This window comes from Phalangium opilio, unplaced genomic scaffold (genome assembly GCF_054372755.1).
Source record: "Phalangium opilio isolate 3A_F unplaced genomic scaffold, DU_Popi_V2 ptg000022l_1, whole genome shotgun sequence".
Lineage (NCBI taxonomy): Eukaryota > Metazoa > Arthropoda > Arachnida > Opiliones > Phalangiidae > Phalangium > Phalangium opilio.
In genome coordinates, this window is record NW_028324154.1 from 4,878,163 (window position 1) to 4,904,632 (window position 26,470).

Genomic DNA, 26,470 nt, shown 5'->3' on the forward strand with positions numbered 1-26,470 from the left:
GTTCAAATCCCGGACGGACCCGAGTTTTGCAGAAGTAATTTGGTGACTATTTAAATGCAACTAGTTATATTGTAGGCCTACGAGTGTAGCATGTTTCAGTGTCATACATGGTCCGCTGGTCTAGGGGTATGATACTCGTGGTATGATACTCGCTTCGGGTGTGAGTGGTCCCGGGTTCAAATTCCGGACGGACCCGAGATTTGCAGAAGTAATTTGGTGACTACTTAAATGCAACAAATTAAATTGTAGGCCTACGAGTTGAGCATGTCTCGCTGTCATACATGATCCGTTGGTTTTTGGGTATGTTACTCGCTTCGGGTGTGAGTGGTCCCGGGTTCAAATCCCGGACAGACCCGAGTTTTGCAGAAGTAATTTGGTGACTATTTAAATGCAACGAGTTAAATTGTAGGCCTACGAGTGTAGCATGTTTCAGTGTCATACATGGGGGGCAATTCTCTAACTTTTTAAGCGAGTTATCGCAAGTGATAACTATCGTCTAAAGGGTTGATGTCAACCTCGTGTGTTCTATGAGAGCGCGAGAGCTGAATAGGCTATTATTTATGTGTGTCATCAAGCCTTGAACGAAAATCGGTGGATGTCTCGTGAATTCCGCTCGTGCTAATAAAAAACAAGCTGGGCACGTTTATTTTTTACCGTCTTTGGTTATAAAGCAAGGGATAACTTATCGACCAGTTTAAACCCTTTCGATAAGTTATCACTCTCGTGAATATTAAAGACGGTAAAAAATAAACTTGCCCACTTTTTTGTTTATTAGCACGAGCGGAATTCACGAGACATACACCGATTTTCCTTCAAGGTTTGATGACACCTATGACTAATCACCTATTTAGATAGCGTGCTCTCATAGAACTCACGAGGTTGGCATCAACCCTTTAGACGATAGTTATCACATGCGATAACTCGCTTAAAAAGTTAGAGAATTGGCCCCATGGTCCGTTGGTCTAGGGGTATTATACTCGCTTAGGGTGCGACGGGTCCCGAGTTCAAATCCCAGACGGACACGAGTTTTTGCAGAAGTAATTTGGTGACTATTTAAATGCAACTAGTTATATTGTAGACCTACGAGTGTAGCATGTTTCAGTGTCATACATGGTCCGTTGGTCTAGGGTATGATACTCGCTTCGGGTGTGAGTGGTACCGGGTTCAAATCCCGGACGGACCCGAGTTTTGCAGAAGTAATTTAGTGACTATTTAAATGCAACTAACTACAGGGTAGGCCTATGAGTTGAGCATGCTTAATTTCATACATGGTCCGTTGGTCTAGGGAAATGATACTCGCTTTGGGTGCGAGTGGTCCCGGGTTCAAATCCCGGACGGACCCGAGTTTTTGCAGAAGTAATTTGGTGACTATTCAAATGCAACGAGTTAAATTGTAGGACTACGAGTTGAGCATGTTTCAGTGTCATACTTCGTCCGTTGGTCTAGAGGTATGATACTCGCTTAGGGTGCGAGAGGTCCCGGGTTCAAATCCCGGACGGACCCGAGTTTTTGCAGAAGTAATTTGGTGACTATTCAAATGCAACGAGTTAAATTGTAGGACTACAGGTTGAGCATGTTTCAGTGTCATATTTCTTCCGTTGGTCTAGGGGTATGATACTCGCTTAGGGTGCGAGGGGTCCCGGGTTCAAATCCCAGACGGACACGAGTTTTTGCAGAAGTAATTTGGTGACTACTTAAATGCAACTAATTAAATTGTAGGCCTACGAGTTGAGCATGTCTCGCTGTCATACATGATCCGTTAGTTTTGGGGTATGTTACTCGATTCGGGTGTGAGTGGTCCCGGGTTCAAATCCCGGACGGACCCAAGTTTTGCAGAAGTAATTTGGTGACTATTTAAATGTAACTAGTTAAATAGTAGGACTACGAGTTGAGCATGTTTCAGTGTCATATTTCGTCCGTGGGTTTAGGGGTATGATACTCGCTTCGGGTGTGAGTAGTCCCGGGTTCAAATCCCGGACGGACCCGAGTTTTGCAGAAGTAATTTGGTGACTATTTAAATGCAACGAGTTAAATTGTAGGCCTACGAGTTGAGCATGTTTCAGTGTCACATTTCGTCCGTTGGTCTAGGGGTATGATACTCGCTTAGGGTGCGAGGGGTCCCGGGTTCAAATCCCAGACGGACACGAGTTTTTGCAGAAGTAATTTGGTGACTATTTAAATGCAACTAGTTATATTGTAGGCCTACGAGTGTAGCGTGTTTCAGTGTCATACATGGTCCGTTGGTCTAGGGGTTATGATACTCGCGGTATGATACTCGCGGTATGATACTCGCTTCGGGTGTGAGTGGTCCCGGGTTCAAATTCCGGACGGACCCGAGTTTTGCAGAAGTAATTTGGCGACTACTTAAATGTAACTAATTAAATTGTAGGCCTACGAATTAAGCATGTCTCGCTGTCATACATGATCCGTTAGTTTTGGGGTATGTTACTCGATTCGGGTGTGAGTGGTCCCGGGTTCAAATCCCGGACGGACCCAAGTTTTGCAGAAGTAATTTGGTGACTATTTAAATGTAACTAATTAAATTGTAGGCCTACGAGTTGAGCATGTCTCGCTGTCATACATGATCCGTTGGTTTTGGGGTATGTTACTCGCTTCGGGTGTGAGTGGTCCCGGGTTCAAATCCCGGACGGACCCGAGTTTTGCAGAAGTAATTTGGTGACTATTTAAATGCAACGAGTTAAATTGTAGGCCTACGAGTGTAGCATGTTTTAGTGTCATACTTCGTCCGTTGGTCTAGAGGTATGATACTCGCTTAGGGTGCGAGTGGTCCCGGGTTCAAATCCCGGACGGACCCGAGTTTTTGCAGAAGTAATTTGGTGACAATTCAAATGCAACGAGTTAAATTGTAGGACTACGAGTTGAGAATGTCTCGCTGTCATACATGATCCGTTGGTTTTGGGGTATGTTACTCGCTTCGGGTGCGAGGGGTCCCCGGTTAAAATCCCGGACGGCCCCGAGTTTTTGCAGAAGTAATTTGGTGACAATTCAAATGCAACGAGTTAAATTGTAGGACTACGAGTTGAGAATGTCTCGCTGTCATACATGATCCGTTGGTTTTGGGGTATGTTACTCGCTTCGGGTGCGAGGGGTCCCCGGTTAAAATCCCGGACGGCCCCGAGTTTTTGCAGAAGTAATTTGGTGACTATTCAAATGCAACGAGTTAAATTGTAGGACTACGAGTTGAGCATGTTTCAGTGTCATACTTCGTCCGTTGGTCTAGAGGTTTGATACTCGCTTAGGGTGCGAGGGGTCCCCGGTTAAAATCCCGGACGGACCCGAGTTTTGCAGAAGTAATTTGGTGACTATTTAAATGTAACTAGTTAAATAGTAGGACTACGAGTTGAGCATGTTTCAGTGTCATATTTCGTCCGTTGGTTTAGGGGTATGATACTCGCTTCGGGTGTGAGTAGTCCCGGGTTCAAATCCCGGACGGACCCGAGTTTTGCAGAAGTAATTTGGTGACTATTTAAATGCAACGAGTTATATTGTAGGCCTACGAGTGTAGCATGTTTCAGTGTCATACATGGTCCGTTGGTCTAGGGGTATGATACTCGTGGTATGATACTCGCTTCGGGTGTGAGTGGTCCCGGGTTCAAATCCCGGACGGACCCGAGTTTTGCAGAAGTAATTTGGTGACTATTTAAATGCAACTAGTTATATTGTAGGCCTACGAGTGTAGCATGTTTCAGTGTCATACATGGCCCGCTGGTCTAGGGGTATGATACTCGTGGTATGATACTCGCTTCGGGTGTGAGTGGTCCCGGGTTCAAATTCCGGACGGACCCGAGTTTTGCAGAAGTAATTTGGTGACTACTTAAATGCAACGAAATAAATTGTAGGCCTACGAGTTGAGCATGTCTCGCTGTCATACATGATCTGTTGGTTTTGGGGTATGTTACTCGCTTCGGGTGTGAGTGGTCCCGGGTTCAAATCCCGGACGGACCCGAGTTTTGCAGAAGTAATTTGGTGACTATTTAAATGCAACGAGTTAAATTGTAGGCCTACGAGTGTAGAATGTTTCAGTGTCATACATGGTCCGTTGGTCTAGGGGTATAGTACTCGCTTAGGTGCGAGGGGTCCCGGGTTCAAATCCCAGACGGACACGAGTTTTTGCAGAAGTAATTTGGTGACTATTCAAATGCAACGAGTTAAATTGTAGGACTACGAGTTGAGCATGTTTCAGTGTCATACTTCGTCCGTTGGTCTAGAGGTATGATACTCGCTTAGGGTGCGAGGGGTCCCCGGTTAAAATCCCGGACGGACCCGAGTTTTGCAGAAGTAATTTGGTGACTATTTAAATGTAACTAGTTAAATAGTAGGACTACGAGTTGAGCAAGTTTCAGTGTCATATTTCGTCCGTTGGTTTAGGGGTATGATACTCGCTTCGGGTGTGAGTAGTCCCGGGTTCAAATCCCGGACGGACCCGAGTTTTGCAGAAGTAATTTGGTGACTATTTAAATGCAACTAGTTATATTGTAGGCCTACGAGTGTAGCATGTTTCAGTGTCATACATGGTCCGCTGGTCTAGGGGTATGATACTCGTGGTATGATACTTGCTTCGGGTGTGAGTGGTCCCGGGTTCAAATTCCGGACGGACCCGAGTTTTGCAGAAGTAATTTGGTGACTACTTAAATGCAACTAATTAAATTGTAGGCCTACGAGTTGAGCATGTCTCGCTGTCATACATGATCCGTTGGTTTTGGGGTATGTTACTCGCTTCGGGTGTGAGTGGTCCCGGGTTCAAATCCCGGACGGACCCGAGTTTTGCAGAAGTAATTTGGTGACTATTTAAATGCAACGAGTTATATTGTAGGCCTACGAGTGTAGCATGTTTCAGTGTCATACATGGTCCGTTGGTCTAGGGGTATGATACTCGCTTCGGGTGTGAGTGGTCCCGGGTTCAAATCCCGGACGGACCCGAGTTTTGCAGAAGTAATTTGGTGACTATTTAAATGCAACTAGTTATATTGTAGGCCTACGAGTGTAGCATGTTTCAGTGTCATACATGGTCCGCTGGTCTAGGGGTATGATACTCGTGGTATGATACTTGCTTCGGGTGTGAGTGGTCCCGGGTTCAAATTCCGGACGGACCCGAGTTTTGCAGAAGTAATTTGGTGACTACTTAAATGCAACTAATTAAATTGTAGGCCTACGAGTTGAGCATGTCTCGCTGTCATACATGATCCGTTGGTTTTGGGGTATGTTACTCGCTTCGGGTGTGAGTGGTCCCGGGTTCAAATCCCGGACGGACCCGAGTTTTGCAGAAGTAATTTGGTGACTATTTAAATGCAACGAGTTAAATTGTAGGCCTACGAGTGTAGAATGTTTCAGTGTCATACATGGTCCGTTGGTCTAAGGGTATGATACTCGCTTAGGGTGCGAGGGGTCCCGGGTTCAAATCCCAGACGGACACGAGTTTTTACAGAAGTAATTTGGTGACTATTTAAATGCAACTAGTTATATTGTAGGCCTACGAGTGTAGCATGTTTCAGTGCCATACATGGTCCGTTGGTCTAGAGGTATGATACTCGCTTAGGGTGCGAGTGGTCCCGGGTTCAAATCCCGGACGGACCCGAGTTTTTGCAGAAGTAATTTGGTGACTATTCAAATGCAACGAGTTAAATTGTAGGACTACAGGTTGAGCATGTTTCAGTGTCATACATGGTCCGTTGGTCTAGGGGTATGATACTCGCTTCGGGTGTGAGTGGTCCCGGGGTCAAATCCTGGACGGACCCGAGGTTTGCAGAAGTAATTTGGTGACTATTTAAATGCAACTATTTAAATTGTAGGACTACGAGTTGAGAATGTCTCGCTGTCATACATGATCCGTTGGTTTTGGGGTATGTTACTCGCTTCGGGTGAAAGTGGTCCCGGATTCAAATCCCGGACGGACCCGAGTTTTGCAGAAGTAATTTGGTGACTATTTAAATGTAACTAGTTAAATAGTAGGACTACGAGTTGAGCATGTTTCAGTGTCATATTTCGTCCGTTGGTTTAGGGGTATGATACTCGCTTCGGGTGTGAGTAGTCCCGGGTTCAAATCCCGGACGGACCCGAGTTTTGCAGAAGTAATTTGGTGACTACTTAAATGCAACTAATTAAATTGTAGGCCTACGAGTTGAGCATGTCTTGCTGTCATACATGATCCGTTGGTTTTGGGGTATGTTACTCGCTTCGGGTGTGAGTGGTCCCGGGTTCAAATCCCGCACGGACCCGAGTTTTGCAGAAATAATTTGGTGACTATTTAAATGCAACGAGTTAAATTGTAGGCCTACGAGTTGAGCATGTTTCAGTGTCATATTTCTTCCGTTGGTCTAGGGGTATGATACTCGCTTAGGGTGCGAGGGGTCCCGGGTTCAAATCCCAGACGGACACGAGTTTTTGCAGAAGTAATTTGGTGACTATTTAAATGCAACTAATTAAATTGTAGGCCTACGAGTTGAGCATGTCTCGCTGTCATACATGATCCGTTAGTTTTGGGGTATGTTACTCGCTTCGGGTGTGAGTGGTCCCGGGTTCAAATCCCGGACGGACCCAAGTTTTGCAGAAGTAATTTGGTGACTATTTAAATGTAACTAGTTAAATAGTAGGACTACGAGTTGAGCATGTTTCAGTGTCATATTTCGTCCGTTGGTTTAGGGGTATGTTACTCGCTTCGGGTGTGAGTAGTCCCGGGTTCAAATCCCGGACGGACCCGAGTTTTGCAGAAGTAATTTGGTGACTATTTAAATGCAACGAGTTAAATTGTAGGCCTACGAGTGTAGCATGTTTCAGTGTCATACATGGTCCGTTGGTCTAGGGGTATGATACTCGCTTCGGGTGTGAGTGGTCCCGGGTTCAAATCCAGGACGGACTTGAGTTTTGCAGAAGTAATTTGGTGACTATTTAAATGTAACTAGTTAAATAGTAGGACTACGAGTTGAGCATGTTTCAGTGTCATATTTCGTCCGTTGGTCTAGGGGTATGATACTCGCTTAGGGTGCGAGGGGTCCCGGGTTCAAATCCCAGACGGACACGAGTTTTTGCAGAAGTAATTTGGTGACTATTTAAATGCAACTAGTTATATTGTAGGCCTACGAGTGTAGCATGTTTCAGTGTCATACATGGTCCGTTGGTCTAGGGGTATGATACTCGCTTAGGGTGCGAGGGGTCCCGGGTTCAAATCCCAGACGGACACGAGTTTTTGCAGAAGTAATTTGGTGACTATTTAAATGCAACTAATTAAATTGTAGGCCTACGAGTTGAGCATGTCTCGCTGTCATACATGATCCGTTAGTTTTGGGGCATGTTACTCGCTTCGGGTGTGAGTGGTCCCGGGTTCAAATCCCGGACGGACCCAAGTTTTGCAGAAGTAATTTGGTGACTATTTAAATGTAACTAGTTAAATAGTAGGACTACGAGTTTAGCATGTTTCAGTGTCATATTTCGTCCGTTGGTTTAGGGGTATGATACCCGCTTCGGGTGTGAGTAGTCCCGGGTTCAAATCCCGGACGGACCCGAGTTTTGCAGAAGTAATTTGGTGACTATTTAAATGCAACGAGTTAAATTGTAGGCCTACGAGTGTAGCATGTTTCAGTGTCATACATGGTCCGTTGGTCTAGGGGTATGATACTCGCTTCGGGTGTGAGTGGTCCCGGGTTCAAATCCCGCACGGACCCGAGTTTTGCAGAAATAATTTGGTGACTATTTAAATGCAACGAGTTAAATTGTAGGCCTACGAGTTGAGCATGTTTCAGTGTCATATTTCTTCCGTTGGTCTAGGGGTATGATACTCGCTTAAGGTGCGAGGGGTCCCGGGTTCAAATCCCAGACGGACACGAGTTTTTGCAGAAGTAATTTGGTGACTATTTAAATGCAACTAATTAAATTGTAGGCCTACAAGTTGAGCATGTCTCGCTGTCATACATGATCCGTTAGTTTTGGGGTATGTTACTCGCTTCGGGTGTGAGTGGTCCCGGGTTCAAATCCCGGACGGACCCAAGTTTTGCAGAAGTAATTTGGTGACTATTTAAATGTAACTAGTTAAATAGTAGGACTACGAGTTGAGCATGTTTCAGTGTCATATTTCGTCCGTTGGTTTAGGGGTATGTTACTCGCTTCGGGTGTGAGTAGTCCCGGGTTCAAATCCCGGACGGACCCGAGTTTTGCAGAAGTAATTTGGTGACTATTTAAATGCAACGAGTTAAATTGTAGGCCTACGAGTGTAGCATGTTTCAGTGTCATACATGGTCCGTTGGTCTAGGGGTATGATACTCGCTTCGGGTGTGAGTGGTCCCGGGTTCAAATCCAGGACGGACTTGAGTTTTGCAGAAGTAATTTGGTGACTATTTAAATGTAACTAGTTAAATAGTAGGACTACGAGTTGAGCATGTTTCAGTGTCATATTTCGTCCGTTGGTCTAGGGGTATGATACTCGCTTAGGGTGCGAGGGGTCCCGGGTTCAAATCCCAGACGGACACGAGTTTTTGCAGAAGTAATTTGGTGACTATTTAAATGCAACTAGTTATATTGTAGGCCTACGAGTGTAGCATGTTTCAGTGTCATACATGGTCCGTTGGTCTAGGGGTATGATACTCGCTTAGGGTGCGAGGGGTCCCGGGTTCAAATCCCAGACGGACACGAGTTTTTGCAGAAGTAATTTGGTGACTATTTAAATGCAACTAATTAAATTGTAGGCCTACGAGTTGAGCATGTCTCGCTGTCATACATGATCCGTTAGTTTTGGGGCATGTTACTCGCTTCGGGTGTGAGTGGTCCCGGGTTCAAATCCCGGACGGACCCAAGTTTTGCAGAAGTAATTTGGTGACTATTTAAATGTAACTAGTTAAATAGTAGGACTACGAGTTTAGCATGTTTCAGTGTCATATTTCGTCCGTTGGTTTAGGGGTATGATACCCGCTTCGGGTGTGAGTAGTCCCGGGTTCAAATCCCGGACGGACCCGAGTTTTGCAGAAGTAATTTGGTGACTATTTAAATGCAACTAGTTATATTGTAGGCCTACGAGTGTAGCATGTTTCAGTGTCATACATGGTCCGCTGGTCTAGGGGTATGATACTCGTGGTATGATACTCGCTTCGGGTGTGAGTGGTCCCGGGTTCAAATTCCGGACGGACCCGAGTTTTGCAGAAGTAATTTGGTGACTACTTAAATGCAACGAAATAAATTGTAGGCCTACGAGTTGAGAATGTCTCGCTGTCATACATGATCTGTTGGTTTTGGGGTATGTTACTCGCTTCGGGTGTGAGTGGTCCCGGGTTCAAATCCCGGACGGACCCAAGTTTTGCAGAAGTAATTTGGTGACTATTTAAATGTAACTAGTTAAATAGTAGGACTACGAGTTGAGCATGTTTCAGTGTCATATTTCGTCCGTTGGTTTAGGGGTATGATACTCGCTTCGGGTGTGAGTAGTCCCGGGTTCAAATCCCGGACGGACCCGAGTTTTGCAGAAGTAATTTGGTGACTATTTAAATGCAACGAGTTAAATTGTAGGCCTACGAGTGTAGCATGTTTCAGTGTCATACATGGTCCGTTGGTCTAGGGGTATGATACTCGCTTCGGGTGTGAGTGGTCCCGGGTTCAAATCCAGGACGGACTTGAGTTTTGCAGAAGTAATTTGGTGACTATTTAAATGTAACTAGTTAAATAGTAGGACTACGAGTTGAGCATGTTTCAGTGTCATATTTCGTCCGTTGGTCTAGGGGTATGATACTCGCTTAGGGTGCGAGGGGTCCCGGGTTCAAATCCCAGACGGACACGAGTTTTTGCAGAAGTAATTTGGTGACTATTTAAATGCAACTAGTTATATTGTAGGCCTACGAGTGTAGCATGTTTCAGTGTCATACATGGTCCGTTGGTCTAGGGGTATGATACTCGCTTTGGGTGTGAATGGTCCCGGGTTCAAATCCCGGACGGATCCGAGTTTTGCAGAAGTAATTTGGTGACTATTTAAATGCAACGAGTTAAATTGTAGGCCTACCAGTGTAGAATGTTTCAGTGTCATACTTCGACCGTTGGTCTAGAGGTATGATACTCGCTTAGGGTGCGAGGGGTCCCCGGTTAAAATCCCGGACGGACCCGAGTTTTGCAGAAGTAATTTGGTGACTATTTAAATGTAACTAGTTAAATAGTAGGACTACGAGTTGAGCATGTTTCAGTGTCATATTTCGTCCGTTGGTTTAGGGGTATGATACTCGCTTCGGGTGTGAGTAGTCCCGGGTTTAAATCCCGGACGGACCCGAGTTTTGCAGAAGTAATTTGGTGACTACTTAAATGCAACGAGTTATATTGTAGGCCTACGAGTGTAGCATGTTTCAGTGTCATACATGGTCCGTTGGTCTAGGGGTATGATACTCGCTTAGGGTGCGAGGGGTCCCGGGTTCAAATCCCAGACGGACACGAGTTTTTGCAGAAGTAATTTGGTGACTATTTAAATGCAACTAATTAAATTGTAGGCCTACGAGTTGAGCATGTCTCGCTGTCATACATGATCCGTTAGTTTTGGGGTATGTTACTCGCTTCGGGTGTGAGTGGTCCCGGGTTCAAATCCCGGACGGACCCGAGTTTTGCAGAAGTAATTTGGTGACTATTTAAATGCAACTAGTTATATTGTAGGCCTACGAGTGTAGCATGTTTCAGTGTCATACATGGTCCGCTGGTCTAGGGGTATGATACTCGTGGTATGATACTCGCTTCGGGTGTGAGTGGTCCCGGGTTCAAATTCCGGACGGACCCGAGTTTTGCAGAAGTAATTTGGTGACTACTTAAATGCAACGAAATAAATTGTAGGCCTACGAGTTGAGCATGTCTCGCTGTCATACATGATCTGTTGGTTTTGGGGTATGTTACTCGCTTCGGGTGTGAGTGGTCCCGGGTTCAAATCCCGGACGGACCCAAGTTTTGCAGAAGTAATTTGGTGACTATTTAAATGTAACTAGTTAAATAGTTGGACTACGAGTTGAGCATGTTTCAGTGTCATATTTCGTCCGTTGGTTTAGGGGTATGATACTCGCTTCGGGTGTGAGTAGTCCCGGGTTCAAATCCCGGACGGACCCGAGTTTTGCAGAAGTAATTTGGTGACTATTTAAATGCAACGAGTTAAATTGTAGGCCTACGAGTGTAGCATGTTTCAGTGTCATACATGGTCAGTTGGTCTAGGGGTATGATACTCGCTTCGGGTGTGAGTGGTCCCGGGTTCAAATCCAGGACGGACTTGAGTTTTGCAGAAGTAATTTGGTGACTATTTAAATGTAACTAGTTAAATAGTAGGACTACGAGTTGAGCATGTTTCAGTGTCATATTTCGTCCGTTGGTCTAGGGGTATGATACTCGCTTAGGGTGCGAGGGGTCCCGGGTTCAAATCCCAGACGGACACGAGTTTTTGCAGAAGTAATTTGGTGACTATTTAAATGCAACTAGTTATATTGTAGGCCTACGAGTGTAGCATGTTTCAGTGTCATACATGGTCCGTTGGTCTAGGGGTATGATACTCGCTTAGGGTGCGAGGGGTCCCGGGTTCAAATCCCAGACGGACACGAGTTTTTGCAGAAGTAATTTGGTGACTATTTAAATGCAACTAATTAAATTGTAGGCCTACGAGTTGAGCATGTCTCGCTGTCATACATGATCCGTTAGTTTTGGGGCATGTTACTCGCTTCGGGTGTGAGTGGTCCCGGGTTCAAATCCCGGACGGACCCAAGTTTTGCAGAAGTAATTTGGTGACTATTTAAATGTAACTAGTTAAATAGTAGGACTACGAGTTTAGCATGTTTCAGTGTCATATTTCGTCCGTTGGTTTAGGGGTATGATACCCGCTTCGGGTGTGAGTAGTCCCGGGTTCAAATCCCGGACGGACCCGAGTTTTGCAGAAGTAATTTGGTGACTATTTAAATGCAACTAGTTATATTGTAGGCCTACGAGTGTAGCATGTTTCAGTGTCATACATGGTCCGCTGGTCTAGGGGTATGATACTCGTGGTATGATACTCGCTTCGGGTGTGAGTGGTCCCGGGTTCAAATTCCGGACGGACCCGAGTTTTGCAGAAGTAATTTGGTGACTACTTAAATGCAACGAAATAAATTGTAGGCCTACGAGTTGAGCATGTCTCGCTGTCATACATGATCTGTTGGTTTTGGGGTATGTTACTCGCTTCGGGTGTGAGTGGTCCCGGGTTCAAATCCCGGACGGACCCAAGTTTTGCAGAAGTAATTTGGTGACTATTTAAATGTAACTAGTTAAATAGTAGGACTACGAGTTGAGCATGTTTCAGTGTCATATTTCGTCCGTTGGTTTAGGGGTATGATACTCGCTTCGGGTGTGAGTAGTCCCGGGTTCAAATCCCGGACGGACCCGAGTTTTGCAGAAGTAATTTGGTGACTATTTAAATGCAACGAGTTAAATTGTAGGCCTACGAGTGTAGCATGTTTCAGTGTCATACATGGTCCGTTGGTCTAGGGGTATGATACTCGCTTCGGGTGTGAGTGGTCCCGGGTTCAAATCCAGGACGGACTTGAGTTTTGCAGAAGTAATTTGGTGACTATTTAAATGTAACTAGTTAAATAGTAGGACTACGAGTTGAGCATGTTTCAGTGTCATATTTCGTCCGTTGGTCTAGGGGTATGATACTCGCTTAGGGTGCGAGGGGTCCCGGGTTCAAATCCCAGACGGACACGAGTTTTTGCAGAAGTAATTTGGTGACTATTTAAATGCAACTAGTTATATTGTAGGCCTACGAGTGTAGCATGTTTCAGTGTCATACATGGTCCGTTGGTCTAGGGGTATGATACTCGCTTTGGGTGTGAATGGTCCCGGGTTCAAATCCCGGACGGATCCGAGTTTTGCAGAAGTAATTTGGTGACTATTTAAATGCAACGAGTTAAATTGTAGGCCTACCAGTGTAGAATGTTTCAGTGTCATACTTCGACCGTTGGTCTAGAGGTATGATACTCGCTTAGGGTGCGAGGGGTCCCCGGTTAAAATCCCGGACGGACCCGAGTTTTGCAGAAGTAATTTGGTGACTATTTAAATGTAACTAGTTAAATAGTAGGACTACGAGTTGAGCATGTTTCAGTGTCATATTTCGTCCGTTGGTTTAGGGGTATGATACTCGCTTCGGGTGTGAGTAGTCCCGGGTTTAAATCCCGGACGGACCCGAGTTTTGCAGAAGTAATTTGGTGACTACTTAAATGCAACGAGTTATATTGTAGGCCTACGAGTGTAGCATGTTTCAGTGTCATACATGGTCCGTTGGTCTAGGGGTATGATACTCGCTTAGGGTGCGAGGGGTCCCGGGTTCAAATCCCAGACGGACACGAGTTTTTGCAGAAGTAATTTGGTGACTATTTAAATGCAACTAATTAAATTGTAGGCCTACGAGTTGAGCATGTCTCGCTGTCATACATGATCCGTTAGTTTTGGGGTATGTTACTCGCTTCGGGTGTGAGTGGTCCCGGGTTCAAATCCCGGACGGACCCGAGTTTTGCAGAAGTAATTTGGTGACTATTTAAATGCAACTAGTTATATTGTAGGCCTACGAGTGTAGCATGTTTCAGTGTCATACATGGTCCGCTGGTCTAGGGGTATGATACTCGTGGTATGATACTCGCTTCGGGTGTGAGTGGTCCCGGGTTCAAATTCCGGACGGACCCGAGTTTTGCAGAAGTAATTTGGTGACTACTTAAATGCAACGAAATAAATTGTAGGCCTACGAGTTGAGCATGTCTCGCTGTCATACATGATCTGTTGGTTTTGGGGTATGTTACTCGCTTCGGGTGTGAGTGGTCCCGGGTTCAAATCCCGGACGGACCCAAGTTTTGCAGAAGTAATTTGGTGACTATTTAAATGTAACTAGTTAAATAGTTGGACTACGAGTTGAGCATGTTTCAGTGTCATATTTCGTCCGTTGGTTTAGGGGTATGATACTCGCTTCGGGTGTGAGTAGTCCCGGGTTCAAATCCCGGACGGACCCGAGTTTTGCAGAAGTAATTTGGTGACTATTTAAATGCAACGAGTTAAATTGTAGGCCTACGAGTGTAGCATGTTTCAGTGTCATACATGGTCAGTTGGTCTAGGGGTATGATACTCGCTTCGGGTGTGAGTGGTCCCGGGTTCAAATCCAGGACGGACTTGAGTTTTGCAGAAGTAATTTGGTGACTATTTAAATGTAACTAGTTAAATAGTAGGACTACGAGTTGAGCATGTTTCAGTGTCATATTTCGTCCGTTGGTCTAGGGGTATGATACTCGCTTAGGGTGCGAGGGGTCCCGGGTTCAAATCCCAGACGGACACGAGTTTTTGCAGAAGTAATTTGGTGACTATTTAAATGCAACTAGTTATATTGTAGGCCTACGAGTGTAGCATGTTTCAGTGTCATACATGGTCCGTTGGTCTAGGGGTATGATACTCGCTTTGGGTGTGAATGGTCCCGGGTTCAAATCCCGGACGGACCCGAGTTTCGCAGAAGTAATTTGGTGACTATTTAAATGCAACGAGTTAAATTGTAGGCCTACCAGTGTAGAATGTTTCAGTGTCATACTTCGTCCGTTGGTCTAGAGGTATGATACTCGCTTAGGGTGCGAGGGGTCCCCGGTTAAAATCCCGGACGGACCCGAGTTTTGCAGAAGTAATTTGGTGACTATTTAAATGTAACTAGTTAAATAGTAGGACTACGAGTTGAGCATGTTTCAGTGTCATATTTCGTCCGTTGGTTTAGGGGTATGATACTCGCTTCGGGTGTGAGTAGTCCCGGGTTCAAATCCCGGACGGACCCGAGTTTTGCAGAAGTAATTTGGTGACTACTTAAATGCAACGAGTTATATTGTAGGCCTACGAGTGTAGCATGTTTCAGTGTCATACATGGTCCGTTGGTCTAGGGGTATGATACTCGCTTAGGGTGCGAGGGGTCCCGGGTTCAAATCCCAGACGGACACGAGTTTTTGCAGAAGTAATTTGGTGACTATTTAAATGCAACTAATTAAATTGTAGGCCTACGAGTTGAGCATGTCTCGCTGTCATACATGATCCGTTAGTTTTGGGGTATGTTACTCGCTTCGGGTGTGAGTGGTCCCGGGTTCAAATCCCGGACGGACCCGAGTTTTGCAGAAGTAATTTGGTGACTATTTAAATGCAACGAGTTAAATTGTAGGCCTACGAGTGTAGAATGTTTCAGTGTCATACATGGTCCGTTGGTCTAGGGGTATGATACTCGCTTAGGTGCGAGGGGTCCCGGGTTCAAATCCCAGACGGACACGAGTTTTTGCAGAAGTAATTTGGTGACTATTTAAATGTAACTAGTTAAATAGTAGGACTACGAGTTGAGCATGTTTCAGTGTCATATTTCGTCCGTTGGTTTAGGGGTATGATACTCGCTTCGGGTGTGAGTAGTCCCGGGTTCAAATCCCGGACGGACCCGAGTTTTGCAGAAGTAATTTGGTGACTATTTAAATGCAACGAGTTAAATTGTAGGCCTACGAGTGTAGCATGTTTCAGTGTCATACATGGTCCGTTGGTCTAGGGGTATGATACTCGCTTCGGGTGTGAGTGGTCCCGGGTTCAAATCCAGGACGGACTTGAGTTTTGCAGAAGTAATTTGGTGAATATTTAAATGTAACTAGTTAAATAGTAGGACTACGAGTTGAGCATGTTTCAGTGTCATATTTCGTCCGTTGGTCTAGGGGTATGATACTCGCTTAGGGTGCGAGGGGTCCCGGGTTCAAATCCCAGACGGACACGAGTTTTTGCAGAAGTAATTTGGTGACTATTTAAATGCAACTAGTTATATTGTAGGCCTACGAGTGTAGCATGTTTCAGTGTCATACATGGTCCGTTGGTCTAGGGGTATGATACTCGCTTTGGGTGTGAATGGTCCCGGGTTCAAATCCCGGACGGACCCGAGTTTTGCAGAAGTAATTTGGTGACTATTTAAATGCAACGAGTTAAATTGTAGGCCTACCAGTGTGGAATGTTTCAGTGTCATACTTCGTCCGTTGGTCTAGAGGTATGATACTCGCTTAGGGTGCGAGGGGTCCCCGGTTAAAATCCCGGAAGGACCCGAGTTTTGCAGAAGTAATTTGGTGACTATTTAAATGTAACTAGTTAAATAGTAGGACTACGAGTTGAGCATGTTTCAGTGTCATATTTCGTCCGTTGGTTTAGGGGTATGATACTCGCTTCGGGTGTGAGTAGTCCCGGGTTCAAATCCCGGACGGACCCGAGTTTTGCAGAAGTAATTTGGTGACTACTTAAATGCAACGAGTTATATTGTAGGCCTACGAGTGTAGCATGTTTCAGTGTCATACATGGTCCGTTGGTCTAGGGGTATGATACTCGCTTAGGGTGCGAGGGGTCCCGGGTTCAAATCCCAGACGGACACGAGTTTTTGCAGAAGTAATTTGGTGACTATTTAAATGCAACTAATTAAATTGTAGGCCTACGAGTTGAGCATGTCTCGCTGTCATACATGATCCGTTAGTTTTGGGGTATGTTACTCGCTTCGGGTGTGAGTGGTCCCGGGTTCAAATCCCGGACGGACCCGAGTTTTGCAGAAGTAATTTGGTGACTATTTAAATGCAACGAGTTAAATTGTAGGCCTACGAGTGTAGAATGTTTCAGTGTCATACATGGTCCGTTGGTCTAGGGGTATGATACTCGCTTAGGTGCGAGGGGTCCCGGGTTCAAATCCCAGACGGACACGAGTTTTTGCAGAAGTAATTTGGTGACTATTTAAATGTAACTAGTTAAATAGTAGGACTACGAGTTGAGCATGTTTCAGTGTCATATTTCGTCCGTTGGTTTAGGGGTATGATACTCGCTTCGGGTGTGAGTAGTCCCGGGTTCAAATCCCGGACGGACCCGAGTTTTGCAGAAGTAATTTGGTGACTATTTAAATGCAACGAGTTAAATTGTAGGCCTACGAGTGTAGCATGTTTCAGTGTCATACATGGTCCGTTGGTCTAGGGGTATGATACTCGCTTCGGGTGTGAGTGGTCCCGGGTTCAAATCCAGGACGGACTTGAGTTTTGCAGAAGTAATTTGGTGAATATTTAAATGTAACTAGTTAAATAGTAGGACTACGAGTTGAGCATGTTTCAGTGTCATATTTCGTCCGTTGGTCTAGGGGTATGATACTCGCTTAGGGTGCGAGGGGTCCCGGGTTCAAATCCCAGACGGACACGAGTTTTTGCAGAAGTAATTTGGTGACTATTTAAATGCAACTAGTTATATTGTAGGCCTACGAGTGTAGCATGTTTCAGTGTCATACATGGTCCGTTGGTCTAGGGGTATGATACTCGCTTTGGGTGTGAATGGTCCCGGGTTCAAATCCCGGACGGACCCGAGTTTTGCAGAAGTAATTTGGTGACTATTTAAATGCAACGAGTTAAATTGTAGGCCTACCAGTGTGGAATGTTTCAGTGTCATACTTCGTCCGTTGGTCTAGAGGTATGATACTCGCTTAGGGTGCGAGGGGTCCCCGGTTAAAATCCCGGAAGGACCCGAGTTTTGCAGAAGTAATTTGGTGACTATTTAAATGTAACTAGTTAAATAGTAGGACTACGAGTTGAGCATGTTTCAGTGTCATATTTCGTCCGTTGGTTTAGGGGTATGATACTCGCTTCGGGTGTGAGTAGTCCCGGGTTCAAATCCCGGACGGACCCGAGTTTTGCAGAAGTAATTTGGTGACTACTTAAATGCAACGAGTTATATTGTAGGCCTACGAGTGTAGCATGTTTCAGTGTCATACATGGTCCGTTGGTCTAGGGGTATGATACTCGCTTAGGGTGCGAGGGGTCCCGGGTTCAAATCCCAGACGGACACGAGTTTTTGCAGAAGTAATTTGGTGACTATTTAAATGCAACTAATTAAATTGTAGGCCTACGAGTTGAGCATGTCTCGCTGTCATACATGATCCGTTAGTTTTGGGGTATGTTACTCGCTTCGGGTGTGAGTGGTCCCGGGTTCAAATCCCGGACGGACCCAAGTTTTGCAGAAGTAATTTGGTGACTATTTAAATGTAACTAGTTAAATAGTAGGACTACGAGTTGAGCATGTTTCAGTGTCATATTTCGTCCGTTGGTTTAGGGGTATGATACTCGCTTCGGGTGTGAGTAGTCCCGGGTTCAAATCCCGGACGGACCCGAGTTTTGCAGAAGTAATTTGGTGACTATTTAAATGCAACGAGTTAAATTGTAGGCCTACGAGTGTAGCATGTTTCAGTGTCATACATGGTCCGTTGGTCTAGGGGTATGATACTCGCTTCGAGTGTGAGTGGTCCCGGGTTCAAATCCCGGACGGACCCGAGTTTTGCAGAAGTAATTTGGTGACTATTTAAATGCAACTAGTTATATTGTAGGCCTACGAGTGTAGCATGTTTCAGTGTCATACATGGTCCGCTGGTCTAGGGGTATGATACTCGTGGTATGATACTCGCTTCGGGTGTGAGTGGTCCCGGGTTCAAATTCCGGACGGACCCGAGTTTTGCAGAAGTAATTTGGTGACTACTTAAATGCAACGAAATAAATTGTAGGCCTACGAGTTGAGCATGTCTCGCTGTCATACATGATCTGTTGGTTTTGGGGTATGTTACTCGCTTCGGGTGTGAGTGGTCCCGGGTTCAAATCCCGGACGGACCCGAGTTTTGCAGAAGTAATTTGGTGACTATTTAAATGCAACGAGTTAAATTGTAGGCCTACGAGTGTAGAATGTTTCAGTGTCATACATGGTCCGTTGGTCTAGGGGTATGATACTCGCTTAGGTGCGAGGGGTCCCGGGTTCAAATCCCAGACGGACACGAGTTTTTGCAGAAGTAATTTGGTGACTATTTAAATGTAACTAGTTAAATAGTAGGACTACGAGTTGAGCATGTTTCAGTGTCATATTTCGTCCGTTGGTTTAGGGGTATGATACTCGCTTCGGGTGTGAGTGGTCCCGGGTTCAAATCCAGGACGGACTTGAGTTTTGCAGAAGTAATTTGGTGACTATTTAAATGTAACTAGTTAAATAGTAGGACTACGAGTTGAGCATGTTTCAGTGTCATATTTCGTCCGTTGGTCTAGGGGTATGATACTCGCTTAGGGTGCGAGGGGTCCCGGGTTCAAATCCCAGACGGACACGAGTTTTTGCAGAAGTAATTTGGTGACTATTTAAATGCAACTAGTTATATTGTAGGCCTACGAGTGTAGCATGTTTCAGTGTCATACATGGTCCGTTGGTCTAGGGGTATGATACTCGCTTTGGGTGTGAATGGTCCCGGGTTCAAATCCCGGACGGACCCGAGTTTTGCAGAAGTAATTTGGTGACTATTTAAATGCAACGAGTTAAATTGTAGGCCTACCAGTGTGGAATGTTTCAGTGTCATACTTCGTCCGTTGGTCTAGAGGTATGATACTCGCTTAGGGTGCGAGGGGTCCCCGGTTAAAATCCCGGACGGACCCGAGTTTTGCAGAAGTAATTTGGTGACTATTTAAATGTAACTAGTTAAATAGTAGGACTACGAGTTGAGCATGTTTCAGTGTCATATTTCGTCCGTTGGTTTAGGGGTATGATACTCGCTTCGGGTGTGAGTAGTCCCGGGTTCAAATCCCGGACGGACCCGAGTTTTGCAGAAGTAATTTGGTGACTACTTAAATGCAACGAGTTATATTGTAGGCCTACGAGTGTAGCATGTTTCGGTGTCATACATGGTCCGTTGGTCTAGGGGTATGATACTCGCTTAGGGTGCGAGGGGTCCCGGGTTCAAATCCCAGACGGACACGAGTTTTTGCAGAAGTAATTTGGTGACTATTTAAATGCAACTAATTAAATTGTAGGCCTACGAGTTGAGCATGTCTCGCTGTCATACATGATCCGTTAGTTTTGGGGTATGTTACTCGCTTCGGGTGTGAGTGGTCCCGGGTTCAAATCCCGGACGGACCCAAGTTTTGCAGAAGTAATTTGGTGACTATTTAAATGTAACTAGTTAAATAGTAGGACTACGAGTTGAGCATGTTTCAGTGTCATATTTCGTCCGTTGGTTTAGGGGTATGATACTCGCTTCGGGTGTGAGTAGTCCCGGGTTCAAATCCCGGACGGACCCGAGTTTTGCAGAAGTAATTTGGTGACTATTTAAATGCAACGAGTTAAATTGTAGGCCTACGAGTGTAGCATGTTTCAGTGTCATACATGGTCCGTTGGTCTAGGGGTATGATACTCGCTTAGGTGCGAGGGGTCCCGGGTTCAAATCCCAGACGGACACGAGTTTTTGCAGAAGTAATTTGGTGACTATTTAAATGTAACTAGTTAAATAGTAGGACTACGAGTTGAGCATGTTTCAGTGTCATATTTCGTCCGTTGGTTTAGGGGTATGATACTCGCTTCGGGTGTGAGTGGTCCCGGGTTCAAATCCAGGACGGACTTGAGTTTTGCAGAAGTAATTTGGTGACTATTTAAATGTAACTAGTTAAATAGTAGGACTACGAGTTGAGCATGTTTCAGTGTCATATTTCGTCCGTTGGTCTAGGGGTATGATACTCGCTTAGGGTGCGAGGGGTCCCGGGTTCAAATCCCAGACGGACACGAGTTTTTGCAGAAGTAATTTGGTGACTATTTAAATGCAACTAGTTATATTGTAGGCCTACGAGTGTAGCATGTTTCAGTGTCATACATGGTCCGTTGGTCTAGGGGTATGATACTCGCTTTGGGTGTGAATGGTCCCGGGTTCAAATCCCGGACGGACCCGAGTTTTGCAGAAGTAATTTGGTGACTATTTAAATGCAACGAGTTAAATTGTAGGCCTACCAGTGTGGAATGTTTCAGTGTCATACTTCGTCCGTTGGTCTAGAGGTATGATACTCGCTTAGGGTGCGAGGGGTCCCCGGTTAAAATCCCGGACGGACTTGAGTTTTGCAGAAGTAATTTGGTGACTATTTAAATGTAACTAGTTAAATAGTAGGACTACGAGTTGAGCATGTTTCAGTGTCATATTTCGTCCGTTGGTCTAGGGGTATGATACTCGCTTAGGGTGCGAGGGGTCCCGGGTTCAAATCCCAGACGGACACGAGTTTTTGCAGAAGTAATTTGGTGACTATTTAAATGCAACTAGTTATATTGTAGGCCTACGAGTGTAGCATGTTTCAGTGTCATACATGGTCCGTTGGTCTAGGGGTATGATACTCGCTTTGGGTGTGAATGGTCCCGGGTTCAAATCCCGGACGGACCCGAGTTTTGCAGAAGTAATTTGGTGACTATTTAAATGCAACGAGTTAAATTGTAGGCCTACCAGTGTGGAATGTTTCAGTGTCATACTTCGTCCGTTGGTCTAGAGGTATGATACTCGCTTAGGGTGCGAGGGGTCCCCGGTTAAAATCCCGGACGGACCCGAGTTTTGCAGAAGTAATTTGGTGACTATTTAAATGTAACTAGTTAAATAGTAGGACTACGAGTTGAGCATGTTTCAGTGTCATATTTCGTCCGTTGGTTTAGGGGTATGATACTCGCTTCGGGTGTGAGTAGTCCCGGGTTCAAATCCCGGACGGACCCGAGTTTTGCAGAAGTAATTTGGTGACTACTTAAATGCAACGAGTTATATTGTAGGCCTACGAGTGTAGCATGTTTCAGTGTCATACATGGTCCGTTGGTCTAGGGGTATGATACTCGCTTAGGGTGCGAGGGGTCCCGGGTTCAAATCCCAGACGGACACGAGTTTTTGCAGAAGTAATTTGGTGACTATTTAAATGCAACTAATTAAATTGTAGGCCTACGAGTTGAGCATGTCTCGCTGTCATACATGATCCGTTAGTTTTGGGGTATGTTACTCGCTTCGGGTGTGAGTGGTCCCGGGTTCAAATCCCGGACGGACCCAAGTTTGGCAGAAGTAATTTGGTGACTATTTAAATGTAACTAGTTAAATAGTAGGACTACGAGTTGAGCATGTTTCAGTGTCATATTTCGTCCGTTGGTTTAGGGGTATGATACTCGCTTCGGGTGTGAGTAGTCCCGGGTTCAAATCCCGGACGGACCCGAGTTTTGCAGAAGTAATTTGGTGACTATTTAAATGCAACGAGTTAAATTGTAGGCCTACGAGTGTAGCATGTTTCAGTGTCATACATGGTCCGTTGGTCTAGGGGTATGATACTCGCTTCGAGTGTGAGTGGTCCCGGGTTCAAATCCCGGACGGACCCGAGTTTTGCAGAAGTAATTTGGTGACTATTTAAATGCAACTAGTAATATTGTAGGCCTACGAGTGTAGCATGTTTCAGTGTCATACATGGTCCGCTGGTCTAGGGGTATGATACTCGTGGTATGATACTCGCTTCGGGTGTGAGTGGTCCCGGGTTCAAATTCCGGACGGACCCGAGTTTTGCAGAAGTAATTTGGTGACTACTTAAATGCAACGAAATAAATTGTAGGCCTACGAGTTGAGCATGTCTCGCTGTCATACATGATCTGTTGGTTTTGGGGTATGTTACTCGCTTCGGGTGTGAGTGGTCCCGGGTTCAAATCCCGGACGGACCCGAGTTTTGCAGAAGTAATTTGGTGACTATTTAAATGCAACGAGTTAAATTTTAGGCCTACGAGTGTAGAATGTTTCAGTGTCATACATGGTCCGTTGGTCTAGGGGTATGATACTCGCTTAGGTGCGAGGGGTCCCGGGTTCAAATCCCAGACGGACCCGAGTTTTGCAGAAGTAATTTGGTGACTATTTAAATGCAACTAGTTATATTGTAGGCCTACGAGTGTAGCATGTTTCAGTGTCATACATGGTCCGCTGGTCTAGGGGTATGATACTCGTGGTATGATACTTGCTTCGGGTGTGAATGGTCCCGGGTTCAAATCCCGGACGGACCCGAGTTTTGCAGAAGTAATTTGGTGACTATTTAAATGTAACTAGTTAAATAGTAGGACTACGAGTTGAGCAAGTTTCAGTGTCATATTTCGTCCGTTGGTTTAGGGGTATGATACTCGCTTCGGGTGTGAGTAGTCCCGGGTTCAAATCCCGGACGGACCCGAGTTTTGCAGAAGTAATTTGGAGACTATTTAAATGCAACGAGTTATATTGTAGGCCTACGAGTGTAGCATGTTTCAGTGTCATACATGGTCCGTTGGTCTAGGGGTATGATACTCGCTTCGGGTGTGAGTGGTCCCGGGTTCAAATCCCGGACGGACCCGAGTTTTGCAGAAGTAATTTGGTGACTATTTAAATGCAACTAGTTATATTGTAGGCCTACGAGTGTAGCATGTTTCAGTGTCATACATGGTCCGCTGGTCTAGGGGTATGATACTCGTGGTATGATACTTGCTTCGGGTGTGAATGGTCCCGGGTTCAAATCCCGGACGGACCCGAGTTTTGCAGAAGTAATTTGGTGACTATTTAAATGCAACGAGTTAAATTGTAGGCCTACCAGTGTGGAATGTTTCAGTGTCATACTTCGTCCGTTGGTCTAGAGGTATGATACTCGCTTAGGGTGCGAGGGGTCCCGGGTTCAAATCCCAGACGGACACGAGTTTTTGCAGAAGTAATTTGGTGACTATTTAAATGCAACTAATTAAATTGTAGGCCTACGAGTTGAGCATGTCTCGCTGTCATACATGATCCGTTAGTTTTGGGGTATGTTACTCGCTTCGGGTGTGAGTGGTCCCGGGTTCAAATCCCGGACGGACCCAAGTTTTGCAGAAGTAATTTGGTGACTATTTAAATGTAACTAGTTAAATAGTAGGACTACGAGTTGAGCATGTTTCAGTGTCATATTTCGTCCGTTGGTTTAGGGGTATGATACTCGCTTCGGGTGTGAGTAGTCCCGGGTTCAAATCCCGGACGGACCCGAGTTTTGCAGAAGTAATTTGGTGACTATTTAAATGCAACGAGTTAAATTGTAGGCCTACGAGTGTAGCATGTTTCAGTGTCATACATGGTCCGTTGGTCTAGGGGTATGATACTCGCTTCGAGTGTGAGTGGTCCCGGGTTCAAATCCCGGACGGACCCGAGTTTTGCAGAAGTAATTTGGTGACTATTTAAATGCAACTAGTAATATTGTAGGCCTACGAGTGTAGCATGTTTCAGTGTCATACATGGTCCGCTGGTCTAGGGGTATGATACTCGTGGTATGATACTCGCTTCGGGTGTGAGTGGTCCCGGGTTCAAATTCCGGACGGACCCGAGTTTTGCAGAAGTAATTTGGTGACTACTTAAATGCAACGAAATAAATTGTAGGCCTACGAGTTGAGCATGTCTCGCTGTCATACATGATCTGTTGGTTTTGGGGTATGTTACTCGCTTCGGGTGTGAGTGGTCCCGGGTTCAAATCCCGGACGGACCCGAGTTTTGCAGAAGTAATTTGGTGACTATTTAAATGCAACGAGTTAAATTGTAGGCCTACGAGTGTAGAATGTTTCAGTGTCATACATGGTCCGTTGGTCTAGGGGTATGATACTCGCTTAGGTGCGAGGGGTCCCGGGTTCAAATCCCAGACGGACACGAGTTTTTGCAGAAGTAATTTGGTGACTATTCAAATGCAACGAGTTAAATTGTAGGACTACGAGTTGAGCATGTTTCAGTGTCATACTTCGTCCGTTGGTCTAGAGGTATGATACTCGCTTAGGGTGCGAGGGGTCCCCGGTTAAAATCCCGGACGGACCCGAGTTTTGCAGAAGTAATTTGGTGACTATTTAAATGTACCTAGTTAAATAGTAGGACTACGAGTTGAGCAAGTTTCAGTGTCATATTTCGTCCGTTGGTTTAGGGGTATGATACTCGCTTCGGGTGTGAGTAGTCCCGGGTTCAAATCCCGGACGGACCCGAGTTTTGCAGAAGTAATTTGGTGACTATTTAAATGCAACGAGTTATATTGTAGGCCTACGAGTGTAGCATGTTTCAGTGTCATACATGGTCCGTTGGTCTAGGGGTATGATACTCGCTTCGGGTGTGAGTGGTCCCGGGTTCAAATCCCGGACGGACCCGAGTTTTGCAGAAGTAATTTGGTGACTATTTAAATGCAACTAGTTATATTGTAGGCCTACGAGTGTAGCATGTTTCAGTGTCATACATGGTCCGCTGGTCTAGGGGTATGATACTCGTGGTATGATACTTGCTTCGGGTGTGAGTGGTCCCGGGTTCAAATTCCGGACGGACCCGAGTTTTGCAGAAGTAATTTGGTGACTACTTAAATGCAACTAATTAAATTGTAGGCCTACGAGTTGAGCATGTCTCGCTGTCATACATGATCTGTTGGTTTTGGGGTATGTTACTCGCTTCGGGTGTGAGTGGTCCCGGGTTCAAATCCCGGACGGACCCGAGTTTTGCAGAAGTAATTTGGTGACTATTTAAATGCAACGAGTTAAATTGTAGGCCTACGAGTATAGAATGTTTCAGTGTCATACATGGTCCGTTGGTCTAAGGGTATGATACTCGCTTAGGGTGCGAGGGGTCCCGGGTTCAAATCCCAGACGGACACGAGTTTTTGCAGAAGTAATTTGGTGACTATTTAAATGCAACTAGTTATATTGTAGGCCTACGAGTGTAGCATGTTTCAGTGCCATACATGGTCCGTTGGTCTAGAGGTATGATACTCGCTTAGGGTGCGAGTGGTCCCGGGTTCAAATCCCGGACGGACCCGAGTTTTTGCAGAAGTAATTTGGTGACTATTCAAATGCAACGAGTTAAATTGTAGGACTACAGGTTGAGCATGTTTCAGTGTCATACATGGTCCGTTGGTCTAGGGGTATGATACTCGCTTCGGGTGTGAGTGGTCCCGGGGTCAAATCCTGGACGGACCCGAGGTTTGCAGAAGTAATTTGGTGACTATTTAAATGCAACTATTTAAATTGTAGGACTACGAGTTGAGAATGTCTCGCTGTCATACATGATCCGTTGGTTTTGGGGTATGTTACTCGCTTCGGGTGAAAGTGGTCCCGGATTCAAATCCCGGACGGACCCGAGTTTTCCAGAAGTAATTTTGTGACTATTTAAATGTAACTAGTTAAATAGTAGGACTACGAGTTGAGCATGTTTCAGTGTCATATTTCGTCCGTTGGTTTAGGGGTATGATACTCGCTTCGGGTGTGAGTAGTCCCGGGTTCAAATCCCGGACGGACCCGAGTTTTGCAGAAGTAATTTGGTGACTACTTAAATGCAACTAATTAAATTGTAGGCCTACGAGTTGAGCATGTCTTGCTGTCATACATGATCCGTTGGTTTTGGGGTATGTTACTCGCTTCGGGTGTGAGTGGTCCCGGGTTCAAATCCCGCACGGACCCGAGTTTTGCAGAAATAATTTGGTGACTATTTAAATGCAACGAGTTAAATTGTAGGCCTACGAGTTGAGCATGTTTCAGTGTCATATTTCTTCCGTTGGTCTAGGGGTATGATACTCGATTAGGGTGCGAGGGGTCCCGGGTTCAAATCCCAGAAGGACACGAGTTTTTGCAGAAGTAATTTGGTGACTATTTAAATGCAACTAATTAAATTGTAGGCCTACGAGTGTAG

The 26,470-nt window shown here is 45.4% G+C and overlaps 12 non-coding genes across 12 annotated transcripts; all 12 read left to right on the top strand.

Annotated features, from left to right (window-relative positions):
• The first annotated feature begins 1,431 nt into the window (after window positions 1–1,431).
• Window positions 1,432–1,505, top strand: TRNAP-AGG (transfer RNA proline (anticodon AGG)). The gene has a single exon. It is a non-coding gene; the product is annotated as a tRNA-Pro (tRNA).
• A 1,238-nt stretch (window positions 1,506–2,743) lies between these two features.
• Window positions 2,744–2,817, top strand: TRNAP-AGG (transfer RNA proline (anticodon AGG)). Its single transcript has one exon. It is a non-coding gene; the product is annotated as a tRNA-Pro (tRNA).
• A 729-nt stretch (window positions 2,818–3,546) lies between these two features.
• TRNAP-CGG (transfer RNA proline (anticodon CGG)) lies at window positions 3,547–3,632 on the top strand. The gene has a single exon. It is a non-coding gene; the product is annotated as a tRNA-Pro (tRNA).
• A 1,236-nt stretch (window positions 3,633–4,868) lies between these two features.
• On the top strand, window positions 4,869–4,940 carry TRNAP-CGG (transfer RNA proline (anticodon CGG)). Its single transcript has one exon. It is a non-coding gene; the product is annotated as a tRNA-Pro (tRNA).
• Window positions 4,941–5,523: 583 nt separating this feature from the next.
• Window positions 5,524–5,595, top strand: TRNAP-AGG (transfer RNA proline (anticodon AGG)). Its single transcript has one exon. It is a non-coding gene; the product is annotated as a tRNA-Pro (tRNA).
• Window positions 5,596–7,607: 2,012 nt separating this feature from the next.
• Window positions 7,608–7,679, top strand: TRNAP-CGG (transfer RNA proline (anticodon CGG)). The gene has a single exon. It is a non-coding gene; the product is annotated as a tRNA-Pro (tRNA).
• Window positions 7,680–18,238: 10,559 nt separating this feature from the next.
• On the top strand, window positions 18,239–18,310 carry TRNAS-CGA (transfer RNA serine (anticodon CGA)). Its single transcript has one exon. It is a non-coding gene; the product is annotated as a tRNA-Ser (tRNA).
• A 3,787-nt stretch (window positions 18,311–22,097) lies between these two features.
• Window positions 22,098–22,169, top strand: TRNAS-CGA (transfer RNA serine (anticodon CGA)). Its single transcript has one exon. It is a non-coding gene; the product is annotated as a tRNA-Ser (tRNA).
• Window positions 22,170–23,084: 915 nt separating this feature from the next.
• Window positions 23,085–23,156, top strand: TRNAP-CGG (transfer RNA proline (anticodon CGG)). The gene has a single exon. It is a non-coding gene; the product is annotated as a tRNA-Pro (tRNA).
• A 743-nt stretch (window positions 23,157–23,899) lies between these two features.
• TRNAS-CGA (transfer RNA serine (anticodon CGA)) lies at window positions 23,900–23,971 on the top strand. The gene has a single exon. It is a non-coding gene; the product is annotated as a tRNA-Ser (tRNA).
• Window positions 23,972–24,873: 902 nt separating this feature from the next.
• On the top strand, window positions 24,874–24,945 carry TRNAP-CGG (transfer RNA proline (anticodon CGG)). The gene has a single exon. It is a non-coding gene; the product is annotated as a tRNA-Pro (tRNA).
• A 583-nt stretch (window positions 24,946–25,528) lies between these two features.
• Window positions 25,529–25,600, top strand: TRNAP-AGG (transfer RNA proline (anticodon AGG)). Its single transcript has one exon. It is a non-coding gene; the product is annotated as a tRNA-Pro (tRNA).
• Window positions 25,601–26,470: the final 870 nt, after the last annotated feature.